The 14,968-nt window shown below is 37.2% G+C and overlaps 1 long non-coding RNA gene and 1 pseudogene across 1 annotated transcript; both read right to left on the reverse strand.

Moving 5' to 3' along the window:
- Positions 1–14,968, reverse strand: part of LOC118801914 — a 62,836-nt pseudogene that overhangs the window by 22,820 nt on the left and 25,048 nt on the right.
- On the reverse strand, positions 509–5,145 carry LOC118801917. The gene is made up of 3 exons (XR_005006590.1): positions 5,114–5,145; positions 1,006–1,041; positions 509–758 (listed from the first exon to the last, which is right to left on the reverse strand). It is a non-coding gene; the product is annotated as an uncharacterized LOC118801917 (long non-coding RNA).

Here is a 14,968-nt window from a genome sequence, read left to right on the forward strand (position 1 = left end):
TTTGTGCAATTATAACATTAAAACATAAAAATATTTAACATTTGCTCTGTGTAAGTGAACACTGTGTAAGTGAGTATTTTCATTACAGTGAGCTGAAAACTGTTGGCCGCTTTGAGTCTGTGTCGCTCAAACACACCCAGGTTTAGGTGCAGAGTTATAGACCAGTTCTGAGTCCCAAAGCAGCTTAATATTGATTTTAAATCATGGACAAATCATTTTGCTTTGTTATCATTAACATCACATACAGCCTGCTTAAAATTCAGCACCTCATCTTAAAACATCTTCCCGCATCTCTGTTAAGTGTTCAGATCAAAGGGGGTCTCCATGACCAGGTCTGGGGACCACTGTTCTATACCAGCCATAAAAGAATAATCATTACAGTCTCCAACACACTGACTAACTGAAGTGTTTATATGTGGTCAACATGAAAATATGTAAAATATAAATGTTAATGGACTCACCCTTTACAGTGAGTGTAACAGAGGTACTGTTCTGTGATGATGTTGGTCTGTTACGTCTCTCTCCTCTACACTGATACTGATCTCCATTAAACACAGCATCTTCTCTGATGGTGAGAGTGTCTTTGTTTACAGTGTAATACACAGACTGAGACACTGCAGCCCATCTACTCTGTTTATTCTGTTTATACCACTGATATGTCCATCCATCATGAGTGTTAATCTCACACTTCAGAGTGACTGACTCTCCACTGAACACAGGACTCTCTGGTTTTACAGTTAGTGTAGCTCTGGGTGAAGCTGTGAGAACAGAAGAAAGAAGAGAACAGAGTATTCAGAGTCAGTGTTATTATTGAAAGCACAAATTAAACATCTGGCCTCCTCTGTATTGCTGTGGTACTGAAATTAATAGACACTGAAGAGATGAATAAGTGGTTTATGGACCACTTTTCACAGTCATCCATTAAAAGAAAGATTTAAATTTTCTGTCCAAATGTTTATGAAGGCAAATAAAATATTCCAGTTCATATACATGCAAATGATTTACCTTGAGTTTGTCCACTGTGGATGAGGACAGTCAGCACTAAAATAAAGACAAAAGCAGAGGATATGATACATTAATATGAATAATAATGAATAATATTAAACAGCAGTAGAGCATTTCAGGGTAACTGCAGTTACTGTCACCACACTGTCATTTATTACAACGGTCTGTAAGTCAATCTAAAAATGAACAAAATTTGTAACAAAGAATACAGTTAAAAGAACATTATGCAATACTGACAGCTAGCGTTTAAAGTGAGCACTTCAGTCTGAATTCAAAATATTGGAGAGTTGCCTCCTCCTCCCCAGACTTAAAGAGTAACTACACCCAAAGACCTTTTTTTTCATTAACAGCTGAAATGCACTGCTTTGTAATAATAAAATATACCAGCCTTGTTTGAAATGTGAACACATCTTTACAAACTGTAAAAATATCATTTTTATCATAGTCATGCTGTTTTAAAGACCCTCTGGCTTCTAAACTTTCTCCATCTTTCAAATACATCACAAGTATTTACTTGCATTTTATTAAGCAGAGGCTTTTTATGTCGGGTGGAATCTGACATTGTCTCTGTTGATCCAGTTTACTGGCTTGCGTTCATGGCTGCAGCGCACTGTGCTTGCCTGGTTATTTGTTTCATATTTGGCAACCTGAGGTGTCAAAATAGAACATAGAAATAACACATACTACCACATAGAATGCGTCGCTGTGACAGCAACCATAAACATTAAGTTCAGGTTCATTTTTACACTCTTTCCATTTAAATTTAATGGAATGAAACTTTTTTTTACATAATTTATGAATTTATCATTGATTTTAGCTAACTAACTTCACAAACTGTCTGTTTATGAGCTGAAGGATATGACGTGAAAAGGACGAGGAGTAACCGACCATTAGCATTTGTCTGTGTATCTAAGACTTAACTGTCTCTCACTGTGTAAATTTCAAGCCACATTATTTTTCCCAGTAGGTTAATCTCAGCAAGTAAATATTAATTTTGTACAGAAAATGTTGTATTTAATTTTCGTGTGGGCAAATAACACATCCTTTATAAGAGGACTGTTTTTCAGTGTTTATATAGCCACCATTATTTTAGCTTACACTAAATCACTTTCAGAAACATGCCATCTCTCCGCCCCCCTTAATTTGAGCGAGCGTTTGCACACACCCTCCTGAGCTATATGTAGTTACTTAATGACACAGAAGGACCTCAGACTGAATATTAACACCTTCATACAGCAGCTCTCACTCTAATAAAGACATAAAGAGAACATTTACTCACAGAGTATTACAGAGAGAGACCTGAACTGACACTGTGTGACACATTGTTCTTAAAGTTTCATGTAAATCTTATCAAAACAAACATGTTTCCCTCATAGCAGTTTCTGTCTTTCTGTGACTGTAAACCTAAAAGAGAGATTCAAACATGCATAATTTCCACAATCATTGTAAATGAATTGTGTTGATGTAATAGAAAATTGTTCCACCATTTTAATGTGTATATACCTAAATGATCAAAAGTCATTACTGAGTTTAAACTTTTGAAAGTAAAGTGTTAAATTGGTGGGGTTCTCTGTACAACCCTTCCCCATTTCTGGGGAAGGGTTGTACATTAACAGTGTTAAAGTTATAAAGAAGTAAAACTAGAAGTAAGATTTTTAAACATTACAAATCATCACTGGGATAAAAGCTTCTATCTCATTTATCTATTTATTTATTTATTTATTTATTTATTTATAATTTGAAATTGCCAGCTGTAGGTTACACTATGTCAGGACTTTATGATGAATGGACAAACAAAATGTTTGGAGATGTGAGGTTTAGTTCTGAGTGTATTGTTCTGAGTGTGAATATGGAAATAGGAAATGAAAGTGTAGCAAAAAATTAGAAATTTCTAGAAAATAGAAAATAATTTTTAAAGGTTTTTCTTGTATGTAATTTTCTGCCATCCCACCACGGACACATTAGCAGTGTGGGAGAGAGTGTTACAGCTAAACTGGGACAGCCACTGAGTCAATTTATGGGTGCTTTTGGGTGAACATGTTTGTTGTATTAATCATTTATTTACACAACAACAACAATAATTACAATGATCAATAGTCCCTACTGGTGAAAATAGATTTTTCATGTCCCCAAAGAGATCGAATAGGTTTGGCTTTTTTAAAACAAATAACTTGCTTCCAGGGTTGGGATAGCTACTGACTAAATTAGTAGTTAGCTATTTTGTAGCTATTTTCCCAAAATTTATAGCAGCTACAATTTAGCTACTTTTCCAGAAAAGGTAGTGGCTACTTTTTAGTTACTTTTTGAAAAGTAGTGCACTACTTTTTAGCTACTTTAAACTTAATCTCCACCTGATATGGCATACAAGCCAAACTGAGAGTGTGAACAAGACACTGCATTTAATCATGTGCCAGAAAGAAACATACAATTTAAAAGCTGCAAATATACAAAAGATCACCATGAAGTAAGTTTAAGTGTAACCAACAATCAAACTTACACAACCAAAGGTGTGATATCCTACCAAATTTAGACTAAGTAAAAGCAAAGTCAATCATTCCAGGTTTTCCTTACAAAAATCAACAAAAATAACTGAATACAAACCAAACAACTTTGTGCAAAGCACTGTCAACTGTTGAAATAAAACTGCTCCAATTTAAACATGTCAGCAAGATGTACAGACATGATATTCAGAGTCTCTAATAATCTTCAATAACACTTTAGCCTCAAAATCCTCATCAGTGACTCTGGCTCTGTCTGGGGTGAGAATCAGGCCTGAATAATCTCTCCGCTGCTGCAGAGCTGCTGTGACTCTATTTTTAGGTAAAATATTTTTTTTTACTTTTTAACTTTTTAACCAATGACTATTACTGTGTTAATGTTTGGGTAAATTATAGAAATATCCAATTTTGTATGCATGGTAATGGAAATTGACCTGTATTAAAAGTCACAAAATCCGTTTGTGAATATTTTTCCAAATTAAGTAATATGTTCAACAAGGGATTCGCAAGATTACTGATAATGTTTGTATGCGGAATTCAACTGCAAAGTCAGATGGTGTTATTCCTAAGGAGATACAGCTGTATGTAGCAATCAAATCAAACATGGTGAGCTCCATTTGTGATTTTTTTCACAAATCAAGCTCTGCCTAATCAAACACACTTTCATAGATTTTGTAGTCATTTGAATTGAAAATCCCAGGTCAAAAACACTTATATTTCACTTATTTTCACTTTCCGTGCTCAAGGTCTACACAGGCCACAGACGGGCAAAATAAGAACTGTGAAGTGTTTCACAAATCGGCCTGGTCAGTCTGAACCTGGTTTCATTCATCTGAGAGCTCAACTTTTGAAGTTATAAGCTTTAGTAAATTAAACCCCGATGTGTAATATTTGCGGATTTTGGTTTCGAAAATGATGTCATCTGAATTCACAAATCAGGACTGACAAAGCGCACCAGTGTTTGTGGAAGCATGGAGTTATAGCCGGTAGAAATCTGAATCGCTAACCGTAAGCCAACTTTACTGTGGTAGCGGCTACAGCTATTAGCTACAAAAGTTTGTAGATAACTACAAAAAGTAGTGCGCTACTTAGCTACTCCCCCATCCTTGCTTGCTTCACTTCTTATTAACCACAGAGCTAGCTGTTCACTTTTGGTTTAAGAATTTGTTCCACAGAGACCCAGATATTAAACATGTTAGTCAAACATAATTTCATGAATATTACCAAAATTAAATATGTTCATTAATGTTATCAAACGTTTTTCACTGGTGATCCATTCTGAGAGTTTGGCAATAGCTTCTTAATCTGCCACTACAGGAGTTACTATACTTGCCAGTCTGCACAAAGTAAAATATGCTGCACAAAGTAAAATATCTGTGTAGAATCGAGAAGGGTCTGGTTGCAGACATGCACTCTCAGCTATACCTATACAACCTTTTAAGTCTGCACACTCTGACCTCACCATGACGCAAAAGCTTGTAAACTATCTGAACTACATTCAGTTGCTTTATCACACAGAAGCTGATCACTCAGAACCCTCAGACTGAATATTAACACCTTCATACAGCAGCTCTCACTCTAATGAAGACATAAAGAGAACATTTACTCACAGAGTATTACAGAGAGTGACCTGAACTCCATACTGTCCCTGTAATGACTGACTGACGGACTGATTGAGCAATGCTCTGTGTTCAACACTCATCACTTCCTGTGCTCTTACAACCAAAGCACACGTCACAGAGAGAGAGAGAGAGAGAGAGAGAAAGAGAGAGAGAGAGAGAGAGAGAGAGAGAGAGAGAGAGAGAGAGAGAGATGGTAAACTATACAGGAAATAAATTACAGGAAAACTCAAAGGAAGAACTTCTGTTTGATTCCCCAGTTAGGCAACCAGGATCCTTTCTGTGTGGTGTTTGCATGTTCATTCATCTTGTGCGTATGTGTGTGTCTGCCTTGTGATGGACTGGTAACGTGTCCAGGGTGTCCATTTCTACTATTCAGGATACATGGACAGATGCTTATTACTTTACTGATGAAAGATAAAAATTGTGAGGCTTTGATTATCGTTGTGTATGATGACAATAACTTTCTAGGTGGAGTTGAATTGGCTTCACTGATAGCATGTTATTCTCACTGAACATGACATAGAGGGTCTGACTGGTTGGAATATGCATGCAACCATTATCTATCATATGTCTAATGTGACAAGCACAGCAGAAGCCCTTTTAGCACTTCCTCTACTGGTCCAACCCACACACCTGAAATAACCCACAGAGAAACCACAATAACCAAGCTAATACCCATTCTAGGAAATTTTGACAAATATGGAAATACCCAAACTGTTTGCTCGAGATAAGCAAATATAAATATCACAAGAAATCATGTTAAATATAAATGTTTATCATTAGGTCATTTGTTGTACAGCCTATGCCACCTATAAACAGGAAATGCTGCGGGTGATGGGGGACTGGAATGCCAAGGTTAGGCCTTAAAACAAGAATGGAGCTGGAAAATGACTAATTAACTTCTGCAAATACAAAGAGTTTTTCATTCAAGTTTAAGCTTCCAAAACGATGTCTGTGCACCTGCTCTGTTAGAAATAAAGGTTCTGTGCAGGTACATTTCATTTATTAAGGTACAAACAATGTAAATGCGCCCTTAAATGTACAACAGTGGTTTTAAGGTCCAGTTGTGTATCTTAAATACATTTTTCCCCTCTGGAAAAGTACCTATTTGTACCTTTTCATAACCTAATAATTGAATGCAGAAAAATAAAATAAAAAGCATGGAGATGAGAGGGGTATGTTGTGTCAATACAACTTGGAAAATATACAGTAATTTCCATGGGTTATGGTACAATTACATTCCTTGACTAAAGGTACTGAGATGTACCCTTCATGGTAGCATCCCAGTGACAAGAGGGGTACTGCCTCAGTGACAGCTTTGTACCTTTTTTTCTGAGATTGTGGACATCAGCGGATGTACTTCACCAAAACCAAATACACTACAGTCATGGTTGTCTCCAGATGTTCTTGTTATGAGACCGGAAATTATTCGGCATCTTAAATCATCAACACTGCCGTCTGACACTTTTAAAACTATTTTTAACTCTGTAGCAACTGATTTGCAGCAAATAGTTAAAGTCTCACTGCTATCAGGCATTCACCCAAAGTCACTAAAAACAGCTTAATAAATCATAAAGCCGCTTCTAAAAAAGAGGACTCTGGATGCCTCAAATCTTCCTTTTATAGCTAAGAACACTGAGAACGTTATTTTCAATCAACTGAGCATTTTTTTTACTCTAGTTGTTATCTTGACAAATTTCAGTCAGGCTTCTGATCATATCACAGCGCTGAAACTGCTCTTATAAAAGTGTTAAATGATGTAAAGCTGAACACTGACTCAGGTAAAATATCAGTTCTGGTTTAACTAGATCTCAGTGCTGCATTTGACACTGTAGAACGCAGAAAACTGCTGGACTGGTTGGTAAATTAGGTAAGACTTTCTGGAACAGTCCTTAATTGGTTCAAGTCTCATTTAGAAGGCTGGAGTTATTTGTCACCATTGACAGTTCTAAATCTGATAGGGTGGCTATAACATGCGGAATAACCCAGGGATCAGTTTTCGTTTCTCTTCTGTTCAGTCTCTGTAAGCCACCTTTGGGCCAAATCCTAAAGAACAATAACACTGATTACCATAGTTATGCAGATGATACACAGATATGTCTGGCTCTCTCACCAGATGACTTCGGTCAAATAGACTCACTGTGTCAATGTTTGAAGTATACAAATAATAAGATTAGCCAAAATGTTCTTCAATTAAACAAGGCCAAAACATAGATTCTTGTGTGTGGCAACAAAGAGAGTTGGTATTAGTGAACACCTTGACTCTCAGCCTCTAAAAACTAAAGAGCAAGTCTGAAATATTGGTGTTCTAATAGACTGAGATCTCACCTTCACCAGACATATGAGTGTGAACAAACACACTCAAACACAAACACAAACAGCCTACTACCATCTTAAAAAGTATAGCCAGAATCAAGGATTTGGTGTCTCAACAAGGCCTAGAGAAGCGTACCCTTGCTTTTATCTGCAGCAGCATGGGCTACTGTAATAGTCTCTTAACTGGACGTCCCAAAAAGACAGTTAAACAACTGCAGCTCACTCAGAATGCTGCTGCTGGAGTTCTAACCAGGACCAAGAGAACTTTTGACGCCTACTGGTAGATACATCATATAGCACAGCCTGGGATGGGGAAGTAGCTAAGTAGTGCGCTACTTTTTGTAGCTAACTACAGATTTTTGTAGCTAATAGCTGTAGCCACTACAGTTTTATGAAATGTAGCTAATAGCTGTAGCGCCTACAATTTTTTGTTTAGCTATAGCGATAATTTTCACTACAATTTCGTTACAGACTTCAGACAATCTGTGCAAAATTTGAACCACAGAACGCGGTCGTTAACTGGGCTGGTAGCGATTGTGCAATCCTGACTGAGTCATGCCCAGTTTGAGCAAATGGTCACGCGCTCGCCCCACATGCTGATCACCCCTTACTAGTAGGCTTACCTCTAGCTTCAACAAGAATGAAACCACCTTGGGAGCCACAACATTTTATATCCATTTTACGATCATGGCTGTAAATATGTCTCAGTATGTGCTGATGTACTAGTACAGGCTAAAAATATAAATGAAAATGCAGAAAGGTCAGCTATAGCTGCTTGTCTTCCATCTCAGTCAGGAAACGTTTGTGCAAAAATAGCTAAACTTTCTTGTAAAATGTCTCTCTACGTTTGATTTTTTTATGAGACTGAAGTCGCTTCTCACTCTCCAGCTTCTCGTTCAAATTGTCCTGTTCCACAGAATGTAACTGCTGCACCAATTAAGGTGGAACGGGACAGTTCGAACAAGAAGCTGGTGAATGAGAAACTGACTTCAGCTTTGTGACTTTTTAGTTTGACAGTTTCTCAATGCAGATTAAACGTATCGTTAAACCAGCTGGAGTGGTTATAAATGCAAATAAGTCCATTTGTCTCCAAATTATCGATGTTCGTCTTAAATCGTACTCTTTGCCTTTTCGTTAGCTACTAGCTAGGGGGGTTGTCATTATCTGTGTTGCTGTGTGACCAGCAGTCTGCGCATCAATCTTCAGGGTTAAAGGGTGTATTAGCAGTTATACATTAGCTCCAGTGTTTAAGACCATTTATTGTGAAAGCTGTGTTAGAACTGTGTGTTATAACGATCAGCAGAGCTTTATTTTACAGCAAAGGAGGATTATTTTATTTTTACCTAAAAATCTAGTTCTGCTCTGGAGCCGCAAAAGGGCAGCAGAAGAGCAGCGTGTGGCTGAGCCCTGGCTTAGCTAAAGGGGAAAAAAATTTACAAGTTACTATTCTACTTTTACAAGATACTATTCTACTAATTTTATCAGGTCCACCTAACGTATCATTACTGCTGGGACACAGTCTTGTATCATTTTTATTCTATTTTTTTTTAATTTTTAAAAATTATTATGTAGAATTTGTTGCCTTTACATTGAGTCAGAGTTTCACAGTAAGTGGAGCAGCAGAAATGTTCCAAAATTATTAGAGGAAGAAATATCTTCTTTCATTAATTTCCACTTAAATTTAAGAATGTTTTTTTTTTCCTTTCCTGTAAAGTTACCATTTTTGAGATGCAAGGTTTTCTCATGACCACAACAATATAAATGCATGGTGGTCTTTTCCACTGATGGACAGGGTTGGGGGTGACCGCTGTATTGTACAGATATATCTTGTAGCAGAGTATGGCTATGGTGGGTTTACGTGATGAAATGGACAGTGAGTGTACATACAAAGAAGGTGTATCTAATTACGTAGAAACCGAACTATTTACATTTATTGTTCAAAAAGTGCCGCATTGCCACTGGAGTTAGTTCTGAGGGCAGTACATGGGCCGTTTAAATGAGAAATTTAGATTAAACATAAACTAGAAAAATCATCATTATCATCATCATCATTAACCACTTAATCCAAAAAGGGTCGCGGTTAGAAAAATCTAATTTGTGAATTTAGAAAAAAATGAGCACTACTCTTTGGTTTGCAGTTTCATGTGAAAGAGTATGGATCAAGGGACCAAAGTGGAGCAGAAGGAAAATAGTGCCACAAGATGCACACCTAAATTGTGTCTGCGCTCATCTGGACATCATTTGGACAACACTGAGGGGAGGCATGGTGGTGCAGTTGGTAGCGCTGTCACCTCACAGCAAGAAGCATTTGATTCCCCGGTCGGGCTCCAAACACAATATGGTAGCAAGTTTGAAAAAGGAAGAGAGAGCTTCATCTGTTTATGGCTGTGATTCTAAACATGACTGGTGTTTAAGATGATACTGATTAACATGCAAGCAGTCAGTAAACTTGGTTTGCCATGTTGTGCTCATGGAGTTTAGGTGCAAACAGATCATCAGGTTTACTCTTAGAGTTTTTCTCTTTTGTTTTAATTTCTATACAAGCTATTTTTAATTTAGTTTAAAAACTAATTTAAAAAATAACAAGCTTAGTTGAGGCCTGCTCTCACACAGAGCTTTCTGCATCACCGAGTTTCAATTCCTCACTGGTTGAAGATGTCAGTGCTTCTGTTTCACTAGAAGAGAGGGAAGTCAAACCACAGCCCTCTAAATAACTCTTCCCTGCTCCCAAACCTCACACATTCTACTTATAGACCATGACTCTGTGACCAGTGAGATGGTACTTTTGCTTTATATGCGCATGTGGTTCTCCTGCACCTGATTCTGGATCTTTCAGCACCAGCTCTCCTAGGGCCTGTCTGGTCACCTTATGGTTTATCTTGAGAAAACATTCAAGCATTGACATTCATTATAGGCCAATTTCCAAGTTCCATTTTTAGCTAAATTGCTGGAAAAGGTTGTATATTCTCAGCTTTTACCATTTTAAGTAGTAATAGTATTTTTGAGATTTTTCAGTCTGGTTTTAAGGCTATGCACAGCACTGAATTTGCCCTCCTGAAGGTGACAAATGACTTATTACTTTCTGTTGATGAAGGAAATTGCGCCATCCTCATGTTATTGGATCTAAGCTCTGCTTTTGATACGGTTGACCACAACATACTTATTGGTCGCCTAGAAAAGTGAGTGGGGTTACATGGAGAGTTGGTTCACATCTTAAGCACAGAACCTTTGCAGTGAATACTGCCTGCTATTTCTCTTTCTCTGCTGATGTCTCTTGTGGCATTCCACAAGGGTCCATATTAGGGCCCTTCCTTTCTTCACTATACATGCTGCCATTAGGTGAAATTATTAGGAAGCACAACATCAGCTTTCATCTTTATGCTAATGATATACAGCTTTACCTTCCCATTAGACCTAATGACAATGGCTCTTTAATGTCTCTCCGCAGTTGTCTTGAGGACATTAAGAGGTGGATGGCTGTCAACTTCTGAATGCAGGCAAGTCAGAGGTTATTATTTTTGGTGATCCTCATCACATTAATGGTGCCTCCAACAGCCTTGGTCATTTGTCCCTATGTGGCAAGACATCTGTGAGAAATCTTGGTGTTATCTTTGACTCGGACGTCAGATTTGATAAACAAATCAACTCTGTGGGAAGGAGGATCTTTTTCCAGCTCTGTTTTCTGACCTGGAGGAAGTTATTCATGCATTCATCTCCTCTAGAATTGACTACTGTAATTCTATATATATTGGGATTTACCAGTATCTATTGCAGTGCGTACAGTTAGTCCAAAATGCAGCAACTAGGTTACTGACTAGTACCCAGAAAAGAGACCATATTACTCCAGTCCTTGCTTCAATTCATTGGCTACTTGTCCAGTTCAGGATACAGTTCAGTGATTTTATTTGTTTTTAAAGCACTTAATGGTCAGGCCCCCTCGTATGTTGGCAGTATGCTCACTCCCTCTACTAAGCAGTGAGCTTTGAGATCATCCTGGCAGAACTTGCTGGCTGTTCCTAGGGCTCATTTGAAGCTTAAGGGTGATCATGCATTTGCAGTCTATGTTCCGAGACTATGAAACATTCTACCTCCTACTATTCGCCAAGCACCTTCAATTGCTGTTTTTTAATCCAGACTAAAAACATATCTATACAAACTTGCTTTTGAATAGTAAGGGACTGTGGTAATTATACATGTTAGTGTCAAAATTTGTTTTTCTTCTCTATTTTATGTAATTCTTCTTATTATTTTTAATCTCTTACTTGTTGTGTTGTTTATGTGTGTGCTGAATTGATGTATAGCACTTTGGTCGACGCAAGTTGTTTTAAGAGTGCTTTATAAATAAAACTTACTCACTTACTCACTTATTAACTGAGCTTGTTGTGCTGAAATGTCCTGACTGGCTGTACACAGTTTTGCAGACAACATTTCGGTATTAATAGGCAGTAAGTGGTGCCTTGTACCAGAGTTCTACTATTCAGTATACATGGACAGATGCTTATTACTTTTACTGATGAAAGCTGAAAATTGTGAGGGTTCGATTATTGCTGTGCATGATGACAATAACTTTCTAGGTGGAGTTGAATTGGCTTTACTGATAGCATTTTATTCTCACTGAACATGACAGAGAGGGTCTGACTCGTTGGAATATGTGCACTACCATTATCTATCATATGTCTAATGTTACAAGCAGAGCACAAGGCCTTTTAGCCTTCCTCCACTGGTCCAACACACAAACCTGAAATAACACACAAATAAACCACAATAACCAAGCTAATAGCACAACTCTTCCTGTCAGTTGCAGTGTTTCTGTCAATACTATACAGGATAAAATCATTTAGAGCCACATTGTCACTTACTGAGAGTCTAAGCCAAGTGGCAGCCAGCACAATAATATCTGGATTATACTATATCAGCCTTAAAATAAAAAAAACAGTCTTTTAAGTAGTTCATTGTAGATTTAGATTTCGAGGCCTGTGAGTTAGGCTGAGAGCAGAGGGGTAACACAAAAGGTTCAATGAGGTTAAGATTGTCTGGATACATGAAACTATTAAACTGTTATCTTTTCTTTGCATTTCTCTTGTGCTTGGTTATATTGCTGATCCTAAGTTGACTGCTGGCAGTTATCAGCATATTTGAGCAAATATTTCTGGAACTGAGTAGTCATTTGGAGTTAAAAACAAAATTAAATCAATGCATTGTGGCCTAAAATCTGTAAACTAAGCCAGTTGGGGTGGATTCCATCATATCTGTAGAAGGATGGGCGGTTCCAGAATAGATTGAAATTGTCATTTAAAGTCATGTTTGTGGAGAGGTAGTTTTTTTTTTGGAGCAAGCTATGCAGATTTAAAATGCACCTCACCCCAGGGGTAGGATTGGACCAGAAAGATTGACTGAATCACAGCCATTAAGTGAAGATAATAGGCATGTGAAATCCCTTTTCAATAGTTTGTTTTCTGATCTCTGGTATCGTTACACAACACATATATTCTGTATAGGCTTTATAGACACCACAGCTTTACAGTTCTAGTTCTAGTTCTAGTAATATAAGTACTAATAATATAAGTACTTTTTTGGAAGTGGGAATGTAATTATAACATTACAGAATGAATGGTAACACTTTATAATAAGGGTACATGAACTGGCAGTAATTAAGGCATTTACTAATGAATAACTAATCAGAAAGTAATGAGTCATTAATCAGAAACAAATGGATAAGTCATATATTAACAACCACAAGACTAAATTACTAACGCATGTACTAATGAATGAAGATGAAGGTAATAAAGGCTTTATTCATTGCCTGAATTCATTAGGAATTCATGTGTTAATTAAGCATACAAAAAGAATGTTAGTCCACGTTGGCGAACTGCTAGAAGCTCTGTTAGTTTCATTCTACTCATGCAATTTATGATTACCTATGTCATACTGCAAGGTCATACTGTTACAACAGAAACATAAACTGTTGTATGTTTAATAAACTGTAAACTAGTTTATTTACTGAAAATAGGCATTTGATTTAATTAAAACTGTGAATTATCTTAATATATGCCACAGTTATTCTGAGAAATACCACCTTCAGAAAATGAAAATGTGTTTCCCATTATACATCTATTATTCTTTTTAAAAATTTGCTATATCTAAATGTTTTATTAATGGAAACACAGCATTTTGCAATGTAACACTTCAACTGTTTCCGCAGCTGGAAATTACTGCTATTTTTCTTCGCCAGTAAATGGCGGTAATTGCGTTAAATGCTATATGTCAAGCGGCCATAGAGTCTTGAGTGAATATCTCTAGTACAACGTTTAAGAGAAGCGAATGAAAATAATTGAAATAATTAAAAAAATCTATATTTCTCTTTTTGCCTTTTTGCAATATTTCACATTTTTCTTACTTTTAAAGGTGAGTTATGCATATGCATACTGTGTTATATACGTAATTTACATTGCAGATATAATATTTACACGTGGTATTGTTGTCTGAGTGTTGTGAGTGCTAGTATGTATTTTCGTGCCTCACCTTTTTTTAGACTAAGCTGTTAAAACATGCAGCTGTTATCTGTGGTGAAACAGAACGGATGTGCAGGAAGTATTATTTCTAAATTCGTTATAGCTTAAATATTTGGTTTGGTGCTTAGTTATTTGCAATACACCTTTTTGGTTTTAATAGTAAGGTGTTTGTGTTTCTCACGAGCGTCGTGAGATTTTAGTAGCAATATGTGGCGTCAGGCTCGTCTATTCTGTCTGGTTAAAATCATATGTTAATTTTATGCTGCTTGATTCATTTGTTACTCCTTCTTTGACAGGGACTCTTATTGTGAAGGGCTGTGTGTGCGGTGGCAGTGCTTCACAGGGCCCAGTAGTCAACAGACTGAGCCGAGACAGCGAGAGGGCGCTGACTGCGCTGAGCCGATCGCTGAGCTAGCGCCGTATTCTCCCCTTTCCTTTGTACTCCGTTCTGAGTTTTTCAGTAAAGCTGAGTCTCAGACTCGACCTTCAGCTTGTGTGAGTTATGTGGACACACCGCTGCAGTGTGAATATCTTTGTGACTTTATTTAGCTAGTTACAGTTCTGTCCGTTTTACAGATGTTTGTGGAGCTACAGAACCAGTATGTCCTGGTTTTTCTTCATGTTCCGTGTTACAGTGACAGATTCACCTGCTCTGGTTCTGTGTGTTGTGTAGACGTCATAAGATGATAATAAAATATGCTTTTTTATTCCTGTGAATTTCGTCAATGTCATGTTTTTATATGAGCCATGTTGTAGCTACTTATCCTTCGTCCCTGTTCTTGAGAGGGCAAAAGAATGACCGTCATTTTGGTCAGTAAATGATTAACCCCTGCTATTTTATTAGCTCATGAATTCATCATGAGGAATCAGTATTTAATGAGTAATAAAGTGTGACCGGTTCATCACTTTACTTTAGGGGGCACAAACATTATGAACTCATCATGAAGAATCAGTATTTAATGAGCAATAAAGTTTGATTGGCTCATCACTTTAGGAGGCACAAACATTATGAACT

This window comes from Colossoma macropomum, unplaced genomic scaffold (genome assembly GCF_904425465.1).
Source record: "Colossoma macropomum unplaced genomic scaffold, Colossoma_macropomum, whole genome shotgun sequence".
Taxonomy (NCBI): domain Eukaryota; kingdom Metazoa; phylum Chordata; class Actinopteri; order Characiformes; family Serrasalmidae; genus Colossoma; species Colossoma macropomum.